This window comes from Delphinus delphis, chromosome 2, assembly GCF_949987515.2.
Source record: "Delphinus delphis chromosome 2, mDelDel1.2, whole genome shotgun sequence".
Lineage (NCBI taxonomy): Eukaryota > Metazoa > Chordata > Mammalia > Artiodactyla > Delphinidae > Delphinus > Delphinus delphis.
The window spans coordinates 18,289,941-18,310,342 of NC_082684.1; the positions used below are offsets into that span (position 1 = coordinate 18,289,941).

The following is a 20,402-nucleotide window of genomic DNA, read 5'->3' on the forward strand; positions in this document are numbered from 1 at the left end:
CCAGAAAGAGATCAAATATCTCCATGTGACTCACCTCATTTACTCACATTTTTCTCTTGGTTAATAGGAGGCTATGTACTGAGTACTATATATATATATAAATGTATGGTACGTGGGCTTCTCACTGTTGTGGCCTCTCCCGCTGCGGAGCACAGGCTCCGGACGCGCAGGCTCAGCAGCCACGGGTCATGGGCCCAGCCGCTCCGCGGCATGTGGGATCTTCCCGGACTGGGGCACGAACCCCTGTTCCTTGCATCACCAGGCGGACTCCCAACCACTGCGCTACCAAGGAAGCCCAAATGTAGTTCATGCCTAAATAGTTAATATTTCTCTTCATCTTTCTTTCATGCCCTGGCACATTTTCTCTCATTTTCCAGCTCCTTGAACTACCTTTTTTCCTTATTGTATTTTAATTGACTTTTCATATTAAATTTTGCTGGAAAGGATGATTTGAGTTCAAAAACACCAGGCGTCATACCTTTTGAGCAAAGCCTTATGTCATATTTAATTTGATCCAAACTTCGATAGCAAATTCTGGTTTTCCTCTTTACTTTTTTTCCTATCCACACAATACAATATAATAAAGCATAGCTAATAATAATAAAGAAGGAAGAAGTAGTTTCTGTCATTCAAACACTGATTTCACCTTGAGTTTCACACTAGTAAAACTCTATCATAATTTTAAAATGTTTGCTTGCTTTCTGAGAATCAAATCATTAAAGCTATATGCTATCTCCTAGCCTGGCATTCTCATTACCATTTAAAGTGTACTTAAAATCAATTGAAAGTCAACACATCACATAACAAGGCCCAGCTAACATGTTCTGATCTGTGTAGCTGCATGGTAACTGCTCACCTATGAAACATCCAAATTCTTGCAGGTACCATGGTGAGAAGCAGAAAGAGCTTAAACAGTGAAAATGTTTCAAAGAAAAACAAACAGAAAAATCTTCCAAAAGATGATGGGCTCAGTTACTTTGGAATTTCTAAATCTGAAGTTCTTTTATCTACTTGCGCATTGGAGAAATCCATCAAATAAATTCTCACATTAAAGTCCTTTTTCACTTAAAAAAAAAAAGTTACTTCAAAAATACCCTGCCTTGTGTTCCTATCTAATCTCTAGTTTGGTCCATGGTTCTACAAGGCATAAATATGACATAGCAAACAAATGTGCTGGAGTGTCTCAAAAAAGAAAAAAGAAAAAAATTACATGAAAACAGTGTGTCCAACTGCTTTAATATTTGCAGAAATATCTGATTCATTTGAGGATTCTTGTGAAGATGAGGGCTGCTGGTGGTTATTTAACTGACCTCACCTAAATCCATGAAGACAGGTTCTATGTCAGTCTCCAGATCTGGAAGAGAAGATAACGTGTGAAAACAAATCATGGGGAAAGTTCAGAGGAGTCTGTTTCCTGGCCCCTGGGTGAGATGCGGCCTCGCTGACCTGTGCAGGGAAAGACTGTTTGTTTGTTGGACGCCAGTATTTAAAAAGGCCCTTCCTGAACAGTCAAAAAATGAACTGTAATTTCCTGAAAGGCAGCCACAAGCCTGTCCTAAGATGAATGAAAAAAAAGCCCAGTCCCGACACCCGACAGCAGAAATCTCCAAGCCCTCCAAATCCTCCCCAGGAGACTTACAGAAGTTAACTCCAAGCGACTGACCAAGCAAGGAACATGCTCACCTCTTGCCAGTCATCTGAACCGTTCTAAGACACCAAGAGAATACACATATGAAGACAGGACAATACAGATATGGCCTAGCTGTCCCACTGGGCCTGTTACTTGGTATCGAGAACTTACCCCCAATAGAAATAGCTATGGGTTTCACTTCCAGGCCTTCCTGTATTAGGACTTCAAAGAAAATTTGGAATATTAATCCTATTGATGCTATTTGAACATGGTAGGCACTTATATCTTGGATAACAGCAGGACATTAATTCCTAAGCTCTTTTCATATAGACTTCAAAAGATTCTTTCTTCCTTATCTTTGAGAGGAATCCATGAGTTCTCCTAGCTCTGTGCATATACATGTACAGAAATAAACAAGCATGAATGTACATTCAAAATGTATCTACCAACTATGGACACGTTCTCCAGGCCAAGCACTTTCTCCGGCATTTCTTTACATCTTATCACTAATCCTCACAAAACCCATGCAGGCCATTATGTGTAACTCATTATTGAGATTTTTAAAAATCTAAATTTTTTTTTCTTTTTTTTTTTTTTTCGGTACGTGGGCCTCTCACTGTTGTGGCCTCTCCCGTTGCGGAGCACAGGCTCCGGACGCGCAGGCTCAGTGGACATGGCTCACGGGCCCAGCTGCTCCGCGGCATGTGGAATCTTTCCGGACCGGGGCACGAACCCATGTCCCCTGCATCGGCAGGCGGACTCTCAACCACTGCGCCACCAGGGAAGCCCTAAAAATCTAAATTTAATTAAAGTGAAATAATTTGCTCAAATTCACACAGATTATAAACATCAGCTCTCGAACCTAGGATGATGTGAGTACCATATCCCAGGGTCATTCTGACATATCACAGGTATCCCCTGTTAGGTAATGACTGGGGCTGTGTGTGGAACTATGGAAAAAACTTTAGTTCTTGTCAGGATTATATGAAAACTGAATGGGAGGACTTAGACTCCAATGCGCCAAAAGATAAAAGCCTCCTGTATGTTTTTCGACTGAAAATGACTTCGATGGGAACAACTCTTTCGTTGTTTGTTTTTTTTAAGTGGTACAAATTCAGTACAATACCTATACCAGAAGCAAATTATTTTTTATATTTATTTATTTGGCCATGCCCCGTGGCATGTGGGATCTTGGTTTCCTGACTGACCAGGGATTGAATCCGTGGCCCCCTGAAGTGGAAGCATGGAGTCTTAACCCCTGGACCCTCAGGGAAGTTCTGGGGACAACTCTTAAGGTCCAAGTTCCTTCAGAGCTCAGGGAGAACATTCCCAAATATTTATTGAGCACCTAATAAGGTAAGAGGGATTTATTTAGGTGTGTGGTGAAGGGCTGAGTGAGTGCAATTTTATTTTATTTTATTTATTTATTTATTTATTTTAACTTCTACTGGTCTTTATTAAAAGGAAAACTATTATATGAAAACAAAGACCCAATGTAGTCTCAGGCTAAGTCTCATTGATAGAACCCCTCAAGCAACAGCCCAGGCACCTAATCTTGGCACTACAATGTTGTCCTTGACTCTGCCCTCTCTCTCTTCATCTCAGACTCTGGGGGTTCGCTTCCTACCAGGATATTCCTCTCCAGCCAGGCAAGATATCTCAGCCCCCCCCAGGACCTCGCCCTTCCTGCCAGGATGGTGGCCACCGGGTCATCCCCCTATCCCCGCCCCCTACACACCCAGTCAAGGTGACTGCTACACACGCGGGGCTGCTGCCCTCTCAAACCCAAGTGTCTTCATTGCCTTGTCAGCACCCTGGGTACACTTTAAACGTCTTTAAAGTCTCCCAGCCCATTAACAATAGGGTCACTACAACAATAAGGCGGACGCAACCTCCTCTGAGCTCAGTGTGGTGGCGTCCAAAGCTCCTAAAGTCCGAGACTTAGGCTCTCCCACCCCACGTCACTCCCCGGGGCATAAGAACTACTACTCAGGCCTCAGCTCGAAAGTTTCCTCTCTAAGAACCCTGCCCGGCACTCGACAGGCCTAGCCGGGCGCCCTCTCCTGGGGGCCCCGTGCCCCCTCAGTCTGGGCAGAGATGACACCCAGGGTCGGCGAGTGTTCCCGCCCGACCTCCTCCAGGGCCAGGGGCTCCTCGGGTGCACGAGCGAAGCCTAAGTGTGCAGCTATGGCGTCCACGTGCTGGGCCTGCACGTGATTGGGCGCCTGCTCCTCGGACTGGAAGACTTTACCTCCACGAAGACAGGAGTCCCCCGGAGGTCCACCGGCCTCTTTCCCGGCGCTTCCCCACGCGCCCCGCCCCTGCCTCCCACCAGCAGTGCAATTTTAAATAAGGCATTTGAGCTGAGACTTGCAGGAGGGAAGGAGCTGGGCACGTGGATACCTGGAGGAAGAGATTCAGGGCAGCTCTGCTGATGCACACATGGCCATACTCCAAAGACACACATCCACACACATTCCATCCCATACTCAACAGATCCCCAACCCGCCCGCCCCCCGCCCCCCGAGTAGTGATCGTGGCCCCCATTGCTCCTCTCCCTCAGCTGAGGACAAACTTGGCATACACATAGAACCTGAACAAAACCCTTGCAGCCATGTATAGTCACTCCACCACGACCTGCATTTCCAATCTCCTGCAAAAAGTGTCACTTCCTTGTACAGACGTGTACTCTCCTCTTGACATACATACGGTGTGTTTGTGGAATTTTTTCTCCTATTATTCCTTGGCTGTCTCCTCCAGTCAGATGGTTTGTTTCCTCTGTCTTCTCCTTTCCAAAGATACCTCCTCTGGGCTTATTCTAAGTTAGAAATCAATATCATCCCATTTGTCAGGCTTATTAGTATTAGGAGACCGCTTCCAATCAAGATAAACTTTTATTGTAAAATGCTTTCTTATCTGAAGAAAAGCCCTGGGGATCCAAAGGAAGGAGCCATGCTGATGGGAAACAGAGGGGCTGGTGTTTGGGGCAGGGCATCCAGCCTGCTGTGTCTCCTGCCACCAGCCCATGCTTCATGTTCTCAACCACAGAAAGAGGCTCACGTTGGTCACATGACACAGAACCTGGTCTTTTTCATGTGGCTGCTGAATTACCCAGGTCTACCAACTGCAATTTGAATTTTCTAGAGAAGCTGTATTGAAGACCTTAAATCTAGTGTTGGTTCATTAAAATATTCAGAAGACCACAGTTGGAGTGGACTGAAAACCTCATTATGGTTGAAAATCTAAATTTTAGCTTAGATAAATTATTTTAGGTAAAAAAAAAAATTGTGGTCATTGACATACTGATAAAAGTTTCATTACTAGTTTGCTTAATGTTATTTAAATAATCATATTTAAGTAGTATATACTTAATATTAAATATTATATTTAGACGAGTTTGAAAACAAATTATTAACAGATACTTGTGACTGGAATGTTCTAAATAAGCAGGCAAATGATCGAATTCACAGTATATAAGGCAAATAGAATTTTTTAAATCTTATTTTTAAAAATCAGGTGTTGAGACTTTTTAATGCTCAGAACCAGGCATAAAATAATTTCAATTCAAGAAAAACAAAAACAAGAAACACAGGTAACTAAGAGCCCTGTAAACAATGCTAAACAACCAAAAGAAACAGTTAAGGGTCGGCAATGACATAAAGAGTTCACAGTCTATAAAACATTATTAACTGGTTCCCAGGTAGAGTATAAAGACCCAACAATATCCCTCGGTTTCAATCCCCAGGAAGTATATGACATATCGAAAATCCTACTGGCACCTACTGATTTTGACTGAACATATTGAACATATGATTTTGACTGAACATATTGAACATATACATTCAATATGTTTTGACTGAACATATTGAACATATACATTTGACTGAACATTGAACATATTTTTAATCTTATCAAATTGAACATATTTTTAATCTTATCAAAGTACAGATTTCACAATTGTACTTAAAAACAAATTATATGAAAGGTATGACAAGACTTAAATTAACCTACTGGCTCTGTAGCCAGCAGACGAGGTACAGAAAAAAAGCTTGAATATTACAAGGAAGAAACAGCCACGAGCTTCAGGTAATGTCAAAAGCAGCACAGAATAGGGGCACACAGACATCACAGAAAAATCTAGAAATTTTAGGAAAAGTCTAATAACTCATTGATTAAGCATTTGAAAGCCGCACTCAAAGAAATGAAAAGTTAATCTACAGATAGTATATAGACATCTGGTCAAGTACTCTTTTTCTCCTTTCTTCTGAAGAAACATTTCTTCTAAATGTTCTTAAAGGAACACGGTATATAACCCAGTGGCAATTCTGTAGCATAAGATGAAAAGAAAATGTTACCCATATCCAGATGTGTATTGAGATTTAGTGTGGAGTAGATGAAGATGTATTTTGTGTATTTTCAGCCCACTGATTTGAAAATATTAGGTAAAACATTTATGTAATTTGAAAAGACTATGGAATGACTACAATGAAAGCCTTGTGCTCCCGGGACAGCTGATGCAGCATGTTCTGCACGCCTGGATCCTCCACAGCACTCTGCACAGCATCCTGGACAAACAGGTGCAGAATGAACGTGGTTACAATTTTTGATTGAGCAAGGAATGCCAATACTTCTTTGTACATACCAGATTCCATTTATTTTCAGAGCTGATGCACTTTTATCACCAAGGGAAAAGGATGTAGAGATGCTACCTCTGTCCTTCTCTAGAGTTCTCTCCTTCCTTTTCTATTTTGTCTTCCATCATCACAGAATATATTGATTAACACTAAGAAATAAAGTTGTCTTTAGCTTATCACTTTTTGTTGTTGCTGTTAAAAAAATAGTCATATAAAAGATTTTTGTTTTCTTCATGTCACATGTTTTTAACGACCCATCTCAGACAGGGTGAAATCAACTACTACGTAGAGAAATATTTAATTTGACACTTTAAAAATCAATTTGCAATTTACTTCGTTATTTCAATTTACTGGAGTGAGTCATTCATTTCTTGACTGTTACATGTGTTTAAAACACTAAGATAAATGCATATTAAATTTATATAGCATTCTATGTAAGTCTAATGTCCCTTTATTTTCCACATCCATAAGAGTCAGGGCTTAGCTCACAAAATATTTATTAAGCAATAAAAATGCTATATATTCAGCAAACAAAACTCCACCTCATTTATAAATTAGGTACCCTTGTACACCTGTCACTCAATAAATCAAAAGCAATTAAAAAGAATTGCATTTAGTTGCCTGCTAACCTAGATTTACACAGATTTGTTTTATTCTCAGCTAACTATTTTATGTGCTAACTGGCAAAAATAATTTGATGGCTATTTTGGAGGCCTGAGGTGATAGGATTCCTAATCACCTAAGCATTCACCTAGGTTACCTTTTAGGAGCAATTGGAACCTGCCCCATGCATTCCCCAAGTAAGGGGCAGGGCTGTGGTCTGTCCCCTGCCTGTGCATCTTTAGATGCTCAGAGTCCAAGAACTTTGCCACTGCAGACTTTCTAACCTAGAGAATAAATTCCCACAGCACAATGCACTTCAAATGCACCGACACTGGAAGAGGGCAAGATGTATCCTCAGTTTCTGTGAAATGAACAGACGACAACATCACGACACCACCCATATGTGCTTTTACTACCTTTTTTTCAAAATGGTTTTGTATTAAACCAAATCCTCAGCTACTAGAAGGCCTGGGAAAACTAAAACTAACGATGGCTTGCAAAAGGTATATGTGGCTTTCTTCTGATAGTATTTTATGCATTAATGGCTGACCAATGGACTATTTCATCTTGAAAGTTATCACCGTGAATGATACTTCTATTTTTCAAATATTATACTTTTCAATGAACTGGATGTCTTAGAATTCCTTTCAAAGTGTTTTGCAGTTAACACACCACTCTCCAAAGTGAAAGGTAAGAGGACTTGTGATAGAAGGATGGTTCTCATTTTTTCAAAAAGAAAAAGCAGGAAACACAAATGATTCAGTGACTTGCTCAAGGCCACTCAGCCATTCAGAGGAAACAGTGACAGAAGTCTGACTCAGTGAACACATGACGACTGTATCTCAAACACACATTCAGCAAGCAAGTGAAGAGGGATGAGCAATTAAACAGCTGCTGTGTGGTTCTTCACGCACGCTGCTGTGCGTATGATATTGCTTTCAAAAGGCGCAGACCCCACACCATTTTTAACTGACTACACCCACAAAGAGAATAGAAAGGTGTTTGTCAATGCACTTAGCCCATCATCAAGATGAACAAGCAGACATTAATGATCACTTACTAAGGGCTAAATCTCTATGTTCAGGAGAAAGAAAGAGAGAGGGAAAGAGAAAGAGACAAGAAAAGTTGATAGCTGTAGCTATGTGCTATATGAACAGGGAGTAGAATTACAGTAACAAGAGTAAAGAGGAAGGGAATTAGTCTAAGACATCCCCAAGCTCTGCTACATATAGTACAGCGGTTCTCAGTGGGGCAACTTTACACCTCTCCCCAGGGGACATTTGGCAATACTGGAGACTTTTTATTAGTCATGGCTGGGGGTGCTACTGGCATTTAGTGGGAAGAGACCGTGGATGAGACCATGGATGTTGCCCAGTGTTCTATAAGGCAGAATGCAACTCCCACAACAAAGAGCTATTCAGTTCAAACTGTTGATAGTGTTGTAGTGGAGAAACCCTGAATTAGTGATACGACATTGAAGTTATTGAACTTCTGGAAATGCAAGCCTCCTTAATTGTATAATACTATTAATAATACAGCAGTCCCTACCTTGAAGGATGGGTGAGGTACTGCAAGAGATAATTCAAGCAAAGTAATTCATCCTGTTACTGGAATGCTTATAAAACTGGAAGTACTTTTATTACTATTATTTTTACTTTTATTATTTTTATTCATAATAAAGCCCATGCATTTCATTGAACAGCACATGAAGAAAGGAAAATACATAAGAGGGTATCAGAATAAAGACACATTTTAAGCTTATGATAGTATTAAAAATAAAATTCAGAATCAAACAGTCACATTTTGTTCAGCCTAGAATATTTTAATCTAATTAATTTAATTAATTTTAATCTAATCAATCTAAATTAATCTAAGGGCCATCCCCACCAATAAAAAGGAAAGTTAAAATAAAAGCAATCCTCCAGAACATTCCTCATCATTTAACCTGTGAGAGCTCCACAGATTTCCCTAAAAGGATGATTAAGACAATACAGCCTTGGATGGGCAGGGAAGATGGCAGAAGAGTAAGGCACGGAGATCACCTTCCTCCCCACAGGTACACCAGAAATACATCTACACGTGGAACAACTCCTACAGAACACCTACTGAATGCTGGCAGAAGACCTCAGACCTCCCAAAAGGCAAGAAAGTTCCCACGTACCTGGGAAGGGCAAAAGAAAAAAGAATAAACAGAGACAAAAGAATTGGGACTGTACCTGCAACAGTAGGAGGGAGCTGTGAAGGAGGAAAGGTTTCCACACACTAGGAAGCACCTTTGTGGGCGGAGACTGCGGGTGGTGGAGGGGGGCAGCTTCGGAGCCGTGGAGGAGAGCATAGCAACAGGGGTGCGGAGGGCAAAGCGGGGAGATTTCCACACAGAAGATCGGTGCCGACCAGCACTCACCAGCCCGAGAGGCTTGACTGCTCACCCGCCGGGGCGGGCGGGGCTGGGAGCTGAGGCTCGGGCTTCGGTCAGAGCGCAGGGAGATTGGCGGCGTGAACACAGCCTGCAGGGGGTTAGTGCACCACGGCTAGCCAGGAGGGAGTCCAGGAAAAGGTCTGGAGCTGCCGAAGAGGCAAGAGACTTTTTCTTCCCTCTTTGTTTCCTGGTGCACGAGGAGAGGGGATTAAGAGCGCCGCTTAAAGGAGCTCCAGAGGCAGGCGCAAGCCGCGGCTATCATCGCGAACCCCAGAGATGGGCAGGAGATGCTAAGGCTGCTGCTGCCACCACCAAGAAACCTGTGTGCAAGCACAGGTCACTATCCACACCTCCCTTCCGGGGAGCCTGTGCAGCCCGCCACTGCCAGGGTCCCGGGATCCAGGGACAACTCCCCCGGGAGAATGCACGGCACGGCACGCCTCAGGCTGGTGCAACGTCCCGCCGGCCTCTGTCGCCGTAGGCTCGCCCCGCATCCATACCCCTCCCTCCCCCCGGCCTGAGTGAGTCAGAGCCCCTGAATCAGCTGCTCCTTTAACCCCGTCCTGTCTGAGCGAAGAACAGACGCCCTCCAGCGACCTACACGCAGAGGCGGGGCCAAATCCAAAGCTGAGCCCCAGGAGCTGTGAGAACAAAGAAGAGAAAGGGAAATCTCTCCCAGCAGCCTAAGGAGCAGCGGATTAAAACTCCACAATCAACTTGATGTACCCTGCATCTGTGGAATACATGAATAGACAACGAATCACCCCAAATTGAGGAGGTGGACTTTGAGAGCAAGATTTATGATTTTTTCCCCTTCATGTGAGTGTGTATGTTTCTCTGTAAGATTTTGTCTGTATAACTTCGCTTCCACCATTTGTCCTAGAGCTCTATCCATCCGTTTTTTGTTTGTTTCTTTCTTTTTAAAAAAAATGTTTTCTTAATAATTATTTTTTATTTTAATAACTTTATTTTAACTTACTTTATTTTATTTTATCTTCTTTCTTTCTTCCTTCCTTTCCTTCCTTCCTTTCTCTCTTTCTTTCTTTCTTTCTTTCTTTTTCTCCCTTTTATTCTGAGCCATGTGGATGAAAGGCTTTTGGTGCTGCAGCCAGGAGTCAGTGCTGTGCTTCTGAGGTGTGAGAGCCAACTTCAAGACACTGGTCCACAAGAGACCTCCCAGCTCCACATAATATCAAACGGTGAAAATCTCCCTGAGATCTCCATCTCAACAACAGCACCCAGCTTCACTCAACAACCATCAAGCTACAGTGCTGGACACCCTATGCTAAACAACTAGCAAAACAGGAACACAACACCACCCATTGACAGAGAGGCTGCCTAAAATTGTAATAAGGCCACAGACACCCCAAAACACACCACCAGATGTGGACCTGCCCACCAGAAAGACAAGATCCAGCCTCATCCACCAGAACACAGGCACTAGTCCCCTCCACTAGGATGTCTACACAACCCACTGAACCAACCGTAGACACTGGGGACAGACACCAAAAACAACAGAAACTACAAACATGCAGCCTGCAAAAAGAGACCCCAAACACAGTAAGATAAGCAAAATGAGAAGACATAAAAACACACAGCAGATGAAGGAGCAAGATAAAAACCCACCAGACCTAACAAATGAAGAGGAAATAGGCAGTCTACCTGAAAAAGAATTCAGAATAATGATAGTAAACATGATCCAAAATCTTGGAAATACAATAGAGAAAATACAAGAAACATTTAACAAGGACCTAGAAGAACTAAAGATGAAACAAACAATGATGAAGAAGACAATAAATGAAATTAAAAATACTCTAGATGGGATCAATAGCAGAATAACTAGGCAGAAGAATGGATAAGTGACCTGGAAGATAAAATAGTGGAAATAACTACTGCAGAGCAGAATAAAGAAAAAAGAATGAAAAGAACTGAGGACAGTCTCAGAGACCTCTGGGACAACATTAAACACACCAATATTCGAATTATAAGGGTTCCAGAAGAAGAAGAGAAAAAGAAAGGGACTGAGAAAATATTTGAAGAGATTATAGTTGAAAACTTCCCTAATATGGGAAAGAAAATAGTTAATCAAGTCCAGGAGCCCAGAGAGTCCCATACAAGATAAATCCATGGAGAAATATGCCAAGACACATATTAATCAAACTGTCAAAAATTAATTACAAGGAAAACATATTAAAAGCAGCAAGGGAAAAACAACAAATAACACACAAGGGAATCCCCATAAGGTTAACAGCTGATCTTTCAGCAGAAACTCTGCAAGCCAGAAGGGAGTGGCAGGACATATTTAAAGTGATGAAGGAGAAAAACCTACAACTAAGATTACTCTACCCAGCAAGGATCTCATTCAGATTTGATGGAGAAATTAAAACCTTTACAGACAAGCAAAAGCTGAGAGAGTTCAGCACCACCAAACCAGCTTTACAACAAATGGTAAAGGAACTTCTCTAGGCAAGAAACACAAGAGAAGGAAAAGACCTACAATAACAAACCCAAAACAATGAAGAAAATGGGAATAGGAACATACATATCGATAATTACCTGAAATGTAAATGGACTAAATGCTCCCACCAAAAGACACAGATTGGCTGAATGGATACAAAAACAAGACCCATATATATGCTGTCTACAAGAGACCCACTTCAGACCTAGAGACACATACAGACTGATAGTAAGGGGATGGAAAAAGATATTCCATGCAAATGGAAATCAAAAGAAAGCTGAAGTAGCAATTCTCATATCAGACAAAATAGACTTTAAAATAAAGACTGTTAGAATAGACAAAGAAAGACACCACATAATGATAAAGGGATCGATCCAAGAAGAAGATATAACAATTGTAAATATTTATGCACCCAACATAGGAGCACCTCAATACCTAAGGCAAATACTAACAGCCATAAAAGGGGAAATCAACACTAACACATTCATAGTAGGGGACTTTAACACCCCATTTTAACCAATGGACAGATCATCCAAAATGAAAATAAATAAGGAAACACAAGCTTTAAATAATACATTAAACAAGATGGACTTAATTGATATTTATAGGACATTCCATCCCAGAACAACAGAATATACATTTTTCTCAAGTGCTCATGGAACATTCTCCAGGATAGATCATATCTTGGGTCACAAATCAAGCCTTGGTTAATTTAAGAAAATTGAAATTGTATCAAGTATGTTTTCCAACCACAATGCTATGAGACTAGATATAAATTACAGGAAAAGATCTGTAACAAACACATGGAGGCTAAACAATACACTACTTAATAACGAAGTGATCACTGAAGAAATCAAAGAGGAAATCATAAAATACCTAGAAACAAATGACAATGGAGACATGACGACCCAATACCTATGGGATGCAGCAAAAGCAGTTCTAAGATGGAAGTTTATAGCAATACAATCCTACCTTAAGAAACAGGAAACATATCGAATAAAGAACCTAACCTTACACCTAAAGCAATTAGAGAAAGAAGAACAAAAACCCCCAAAGTTAGCAGAAGGAAAGAAATCATAAAAAATCAGATCAGAAGTAAATGAAAAAGAAATGAAGGAAACGATAGCAAAGATCAATAAAACTAAAAGCTGGTTCTTTGAGAAGATAAACGAAATTGATAAACCATTAGCCAGACTCATCAAGAAAAAAAGGGAGAAGACTCAAATCAATAGAATTAGAAATGAAAAAGGAGAAGTAACAACTGACCCTGTGGAAATACAAAAGATCGTGAGAGATTACTACAAGCAACTCTATGCCAATAAAATGGACAACCTGGAAGAAACGGACAAATTCTTAGAAATGCACAACCTGCCAAGACTGCATCAGGAAGAAATAGAAAATATGAACAGACCAATCACAAGCACTGAAATTGAAACTATGATTAAAAATCTTCCAACAAACAAAAGTCCAGGACCAGATGGCTTCACAGGCGAATTCTATCAAACATTTAGAGAAGAGCTAACACCTACCCTTCTCAAACACTTCCAAAATATAGCAGAGGGAGGAACACTCCCAAACTCATTCTATGAGGCCACCATCACCTTGATACCAAAACCAGACAAGGATGTCACAAAGAAAGAAAACTACAGGCCAATATCACTGATGAACATAGATGCAAAAATCCTCAACAAAATCCTAGCAAACAGAATCCAACAGCACATTAAAAGGATCATACACCATGATCAAGTGGGGTTTATCCCAGGAATGCAAGGATTATTCAATAGACGCAAATCAATCAGTGTGATACACCATATTAATAAAATGAAGGAGAAAAACCATATGATCATCTCAATAGATGCAGAGGAAGCTTTCGACAAAATTCAATACTGATTTATGATAAAAACTCTGCAGAAAGTAGGCCTAGAGGGAACTTTCCTCAACATAATAAAGGCCATATATGACAAACCCACAGCCAACATTGTCCTCAATGGTGAAAAACTGAAAGCATTTCCACTAAGATCAGGAACAAGAAAAAGTTGCCCACTGTAACCACTCTTATTCAATATAGTTTTGGAAGTTTTAGCCACAGCAATCAGAGAAGAAAAGGAAGTAAAAGGAATCCAAATCAGAAAAGAAGAAGTAAAGCTGTCACTGTTTGCATATGACATGATACTATACAAAGAGAATCCTAAAGATGCTACCAGAAAACTACTAGAGCTAAACAATGAATTTGGTAAAGTAGCAGGGTACAAAATTAATGCACAGAAATCTCTGGCATTTCTATACACTAATGATGAAATATCTGAAAGCGAAATCAAGAAAACACTCCCATTTACCATTGTAACAAAAAGAATAAAATATCTAGGAATAAACCAACCTAAGGAGACAAAAGACCTGTATGCAGAAAATTATAAGACACTGATGAAAGAAATTAAAGATGATACAAATAGATGGAGAGATATACCATGTTCTTGGATTGGAAGAATCAACATTGTGAAAATGACTCTACTACCCAAAGCAATCTACAGATTCAATGCAATCCCTATCCAACTACCACTGGCATTTTTCACAGAACTAGAACAAAAAATTTCACAATTTGTATGGAAACACAAAAGACCCCAAATAGCCAAAGCAATCTTGAGAACAAAAAACAGAGCTGGAGGAATCAGGCTCCCTGACTTCAGACTATACTACAAAGCTACAGTAATCAAGACAGTATGGTACTAGCACAAAAACAGAAAGATAGATCAATGGAACAGGATAGAAAGCCCAGAGATAAACCCACACACATATGGTCACCTTATCTTTGATAAAGGAGGCAGGGATGTACAGTGGAGAAAGGACAGCCTCTTCAATAAGTGATGCTGGGAAAACTGGACAGGTACATGTAAAAGTATGAGATTAGATCACTCCCTAACACCATACACAATAATAAGCTCAAAATGGATTAAAGACCTAAATGTAAGGCCAGAAACTATCAAACTCTTAGAGGAAAACATAGGCAGAACACTCTGTGACATAAATCACAGCAAGATCCTTTTTGACCCACCTCCTAGAGAAATGGAAATAAAAACAAAAATAAGCAAATGGGACCTAATGAAACTTTAAAGCTTTTGCACAGCAAAGGAAACCATAAACAAGAGCAAAAGAAAACACTAAGAAGGGGAGAAAATATTTGCCAATGAAGCAGCTGACAAAGGATTAATCTCCAAAATTTACAAGCAGCTCATGCAGCTCAATAACAAAAAAACAAACAACCCAATCCAAAAATGGGCAAAAGACCTAAATAGACATTTCTCCAAAGAAGATATACAGACTGCCAACAAACACATTAAAGAATGCTCAACATCATTAATCATTAGAGAAATGCAAATCAAAACTACAATGAGATATCATCTCACACCAGTCAGAATGGCCATCATCAAAAAATCTAGAAACAATAAATGCTGGAGAGGGTGTGGAGAAAAGGGAACACTCCTGCACTGCTGGTGGGAATGTGAATTGGTACAGACACTACGGAGAACAGTATGGAGCTTCCTTAAAAAACTAAAAATAGAACTACCATATGACCCAGCATTCCCACTACCGGGCATATACCCTGAGAAAACCATAATTCAAGAAGAGTCATGTACCAAAATGTTCATTGCAGCTCTGTTTACAATAGCCAGGAGATGGAAACAACCTAAGTGTCCATCATTGGATGAATGGATAAAGAAGATGTGGCACATATATACAATGGAATATTACTCAGTCATAAAAAGAAACAAAATTGAGCTCTTTGTAATGAAGTGGATGGATCTAGAGTCTGTCATACAGAGTGAAGAATGTCAGAAAGAGAAAGACAAATACCGTATGCTAACACATATATATGGAATTTAAGAAAAAAAATGTCATGAAGAACGTAGGTTTAAGACAGGAATAAAGACACAGACTACTAGAGAATGGACTTGAGGATATGGGGAGGGGGAAGGGTAAGCTGTGACAAAGTGAGAGAGTGGCATGGACATATATACACTACTAAACGTAAAATAGATAATTAGTGGGAAGCAGCTACATAGCATAGGGAGATCAGCTCGGTGCTTTGTGAACACCTAGAGGAGTGGGATGGGGAGGGTGGTAGGGAGGGAGATGCAAGAGGGAAGAGATATGGGAACATATGTATACGTATAACTGATTCACTTTGTTATAAAGCAGAAACTAACACACCATTGTAAAGAAATTATACTCCAATAAATATGTAAAATAAATAAATAAATAAAAACAATACAGCCTTACAGTTTTGTGGTTAGTGTTTAATCAGGAGAAGTTTATGCTAAAACGGGATGTTTAAAATTATTATCATTTTAATATCATCTTTGAAATACGTGTTTTTATTCCAGGAGTGATTTTTTATTTCAATTTTAAGGGTTCTGATTTCATTCTTTTGAGCTGTCAACTGTGACCACATCTAAAGAGACAGTTTGCATTTGTCTGCTGAACCTGTGATTAGAGCTTGAGTAATAGCAGAGTGTTCACTTCAAAAAAGAAAAAATTCCACAGTCAAGTCCTTTAATTTGTTGAAATAGTTAGAACCTGAGCAAGTTCTAGTTAAAATGACCTAAGAATCGAATATGTTTTTCTGCTTTAGGTGGTTTAAACCACAAGATTATATATCAAATGAGCAAACAAAACAAATCTGGAAAATCTCGGACAGAAGAGCAGAAGTAGCTCTTCCTTGGGAATTCTTTGGAACTGTGGGCAAACTGGTGTCTGCTGTCAGTGACAATTACAGTGACCAAGATAAGTCTGTTTTTCTTTTTTTTTTTCATTCCTTAGCCAGCTACAAACTAGATGACAAAGCAGTTTCAAGGCCAAAATCTACTTGTGCCCATGTCCTGAAATGCTGAAAGAAAGTAAGTGTTTTTTTTTTTTTGAATATCATTTTGAAAGCAAAGTAAAAGTGAGCTTCCTCATTTGATGGTAAAACTGGAAATACACCTTTTCTAACATGTAACTAAGGGCCAAATATCAAGTAAGAAATGCTTTATATAAAAGAGTGTAGATTTCCTTATAGTCAAACTGGAGAACACTGATCTATAAAGGGAAGCCAACTCAAAAACAAAAAAAAAAACCCTCTACTATTTTTAACATTCACATACTACCTGGGAATTTCTTTGATTAAACTAAACTCCATGAGAATCAGCTTACCTTCCTGTGTTGATCTTTTGGATTAGAACATTTTTCTTCTGACTTTGAGAAATATCATGGCCCCATTGTACAAGTGATGGGATCATTACTAAACTGATTCCATGTCTACTATGCCCATGAGAATTTGCCTGACTAGTGTTCTGGTTTCAACTGTTTAAAAAAAAATTTAAACAAAGACCCCTTTTTACTTTGAGATATATATATATATAATGAAATACCATATTTCCAATTCACAAACTGTGGAAGGATTGGCACATAATCCTGGTGAATTTTACCAGGCTTATAAAATTCCAATTTGGGGCATTATTTCATTTATTTTTTAAAAATTTCATTTTATTGTGGTAAGAACAATTAGCAAGATTACCCTCAACAAACCCTCAATTCTTAAGTGTATAATACAGAATTGTTAATATAGGCACAATGTTGTATAACAGATCGCTGGAACTTATTCATCTTGCATAACTGAAATTTCATGCTCCTTGATTGATCATTATTTCTTACACCAGCATTATCAATGCAGTAAGCAGAATAGATAAAAGCGCATGCTCCACAGCCCCTGGGACTGAAGCTGGGCTCCATTGTTACAGGCTGTGTGACGTGTGGGCAAGTTACTTAACCTCCCTGTGCCTCATTTTCCTCTTCTGCAAAAAGAATTTAAAAAATCATATATATGTGTTATATGTTATATATATATATATATATATATATATATGTGTGTGTGTGTGTGTGTGTGTGTGTGTGTGTGTTATATATTTGTATATATATGTTATATAAAATATATATAAATCAAAATAATACATATATAATATATATGTTATATGTTATATAACATGTATGTGTGGGTATACATGTGTTAACTACATATGTGTGTGTGGCATGTAGAACCAAGGCCAAGAAGATAAATAACATAAAAATATTTGCAATCATTATCACTGACTATCAGCAAAGCTGAAGCATTGGTACTCCTGAACAGCAACAAGAAAGTAAAATGTATATGAATTTATATTCTCATTCTAAAATGAAGAAAATAAAATTCACCTACCCTTGATCTCAACAAACCTTATGTTGCAGAATCCAGAACTCTAAATAACATATTAATATGATACTCAATAAAATACCCACCATATATACTCTCATGCCTATGTAAAACACATACCCACACATGCAATGATTCTTTCTGTGTCCTGCGATTATAATTGCTGGTTATTTTAGTCTTTAACTTTGGATTTTCCAAATTATCTACAAATAAGCTCACCTTACATGTGTAATCAGAAATTAAAAGGTTCGCAGTACAAGTGGGGATAATTTTGGAATTCTCATTATAACTGAACACGATTGAGCCCCCTTTGAGTGGGAAAAGCAGAACTAGCAGACTGATAATACAAAGACTGCCCTGAAAAATGATCATCTGCAATGAACCAAGTGGGACGAGGAACAGTAAGAGAAATAAAACATTTGAGTAACATCTTGCTCTTTGAACCCAGAGGACAGATGGTCACCTCAGTCAAACCTGAGGAGTGGTGTCTTGGAAAGGCTTAGGGGCTAGAGACACTTATTGAGTCCTGATGACAGATAACTTGACAAGCATTATCTCCCTCAATCTCACCTCCAACTTGTAGAGAGCTCTTTGGACCACAATTTTACAAATATGGAAACCGGGGTTCAAGGTCAGCAGCCATGGTAGAACACCAACCATATTTCCCAGTTCTAAGTTACATATCCTTTCATGATGCCACAGAGGCCCTCGTCTGCCTCTTGCCTTTCCTCAGCCCTCTCATATATTTATTCATTGCCCCTACCATGCTCCCCCTTCAAGCCCACCCTCTTCCCTGCTTTTTGGATGTGGTCCCATTTGCAATGAAAAGTCAGCAGGAGTACAAAAGCCTCATATAGCTCCCACACAGAAAGCCTGACTAAGGTAGGGACAGCAATGCCTGAACCCACCAGTATTCTCACAGACGTGCAGCTGCAGGCACGCACACCGATTCTGCAGAGCTCATAAAGCAGCTTTCAGCGCCACTTAGAACCCTGTGTCAGCAGGCATCTGCGGGGGAGGCCAGCTCCCACAGAGTAAGTGATTCTCTACTGAACCCAGGCAGGACTGCATGGGACCCCAGGGAAGAAAGTCTGTCCTCTGTGGCTCTGGAGGGCATATTGTCATGTCCCAAAAGACAGGAAGGGGAGAAAAAGCTGCAGAAATGTCTAAGGAAGAACCTCCAAGTCTGACTGTATCCAGTCACCCAACCTAGGCATGGAATTTCTACTGCTTGACAGAAATACAGAATTAAGATCATTAAAAGAATGCCTTTCATGGTTTTAATTGGCCCCCACTATTTTTTTTCATTTATACCTTTCAGCATATATTTTTTCATGTAATTTCTCCTGCTAATTATTTAAAGAAGGAAATGAGTGCAATGCCTAAGTCATTACTATAAGGCCTGGTACATGCTCATGCCACTCCTAAAAGGCATTTCCTAGTCCTGTGCACATACTAATCAACTCTTGCATTTTGTGAGGCAAGTAGCTAAGAAGCCTTAGTTCACCAGTGCTTAAATAGAGAGGTTAGGACAACAGAGCAATGTAATTGTGGAGGCTTCCTAAGACTGAAAGCTTAGAGGTAAGATAAAGGGGAGCCCATATTCCCTGAGGGAAAAAAATAAATAAATCCTATTGCAGGGATAAAGACAGTCCAGGGAGCCACAGGAGCCCATCAATAACGAAAAGCTAGTGCCAATCACCTCCTATTCCTAAAACATCCATATACCCATTGTCAGATTCTGATTAGCTTAAGAAAGGCTCATTTTTCTCTTCCTTCTCACTGATTTTCAGGAGGTACAGATCAGTACAATCAACATGCAGCACACATATTATATAAAGTAAGATATATTTTCTTCCTTGCACAACGCCTTGAGGAAACATGCTTTAAGCGAACCACGAGCTCTGATCTTGACTTTATCCTGTAGGAACCCTGGGATGTGCTTGGAGGCTCTTCCCATGACATCTACTGCCTGATGCTGTGTGTACCTAGGGCTTCAAGCCACTATTGCCAAAATGGGAGTGCTCTGCTCCCAAAATTCTTTGCTTTAACCCACATTTGAATTCTGTTCATGGGACAGAGTGCCCCTCAGTTGCTCCCTGGATTAATTCCTTGGTTGTTACTATTGGGGAACTTTGCCCACTCCAGTTTACCAGCAGCAAGGATTTCAAATGGGTTAAAAGTGTTTCCTTAAGTTTTGATCTAACAAAATGGATGAACCTTATCTATCCTTTTTCATTACCTCTGCTTCTTTAGGTAGTATGACATAGCATAAAAAAATTAAATGAATCAAAATTAATTTAAAATAAATGTCCCTGCAGTATTTACTATGGGAAGGATTGGGACATTCTAACCTTCAGAGCTGATCCGTCCCAGTAACTTTCAGAATCTTACAGAGATTATCTTTCCATGATTTTCCGCACACAGTTCCTAGA

General features: G+C 39.8%; 1 protein-coding gene across 2 annotated transcripts in view; it reads right to left on the minus strand.

Moving 5' to 3' along the window:
• Window positions 1-20,402, minus strand: part of FLRT2 (fibronectin leucine rich transmembrane protein 2) — a 106,931-nt gene that overhangs the window by 33,697 nt on the left and 52,832 nt on the right. The window contains exon 1 of one of the 2 annotated variants that reach the window (XM_060004100.1): window positions 8,974-9,021. The exons of the other annotated variant lie outside the window; for it this stretch is intronic. The gene's annotated coding sequence lies outside the window, so the exon portion shown is untranslated. Of the gene's footprint in view, window positions 1-8,973; window positions 9,022-20,402 lie in introns of those variants that run through there. 2 annotated transcript variants of the gene reach the window in all.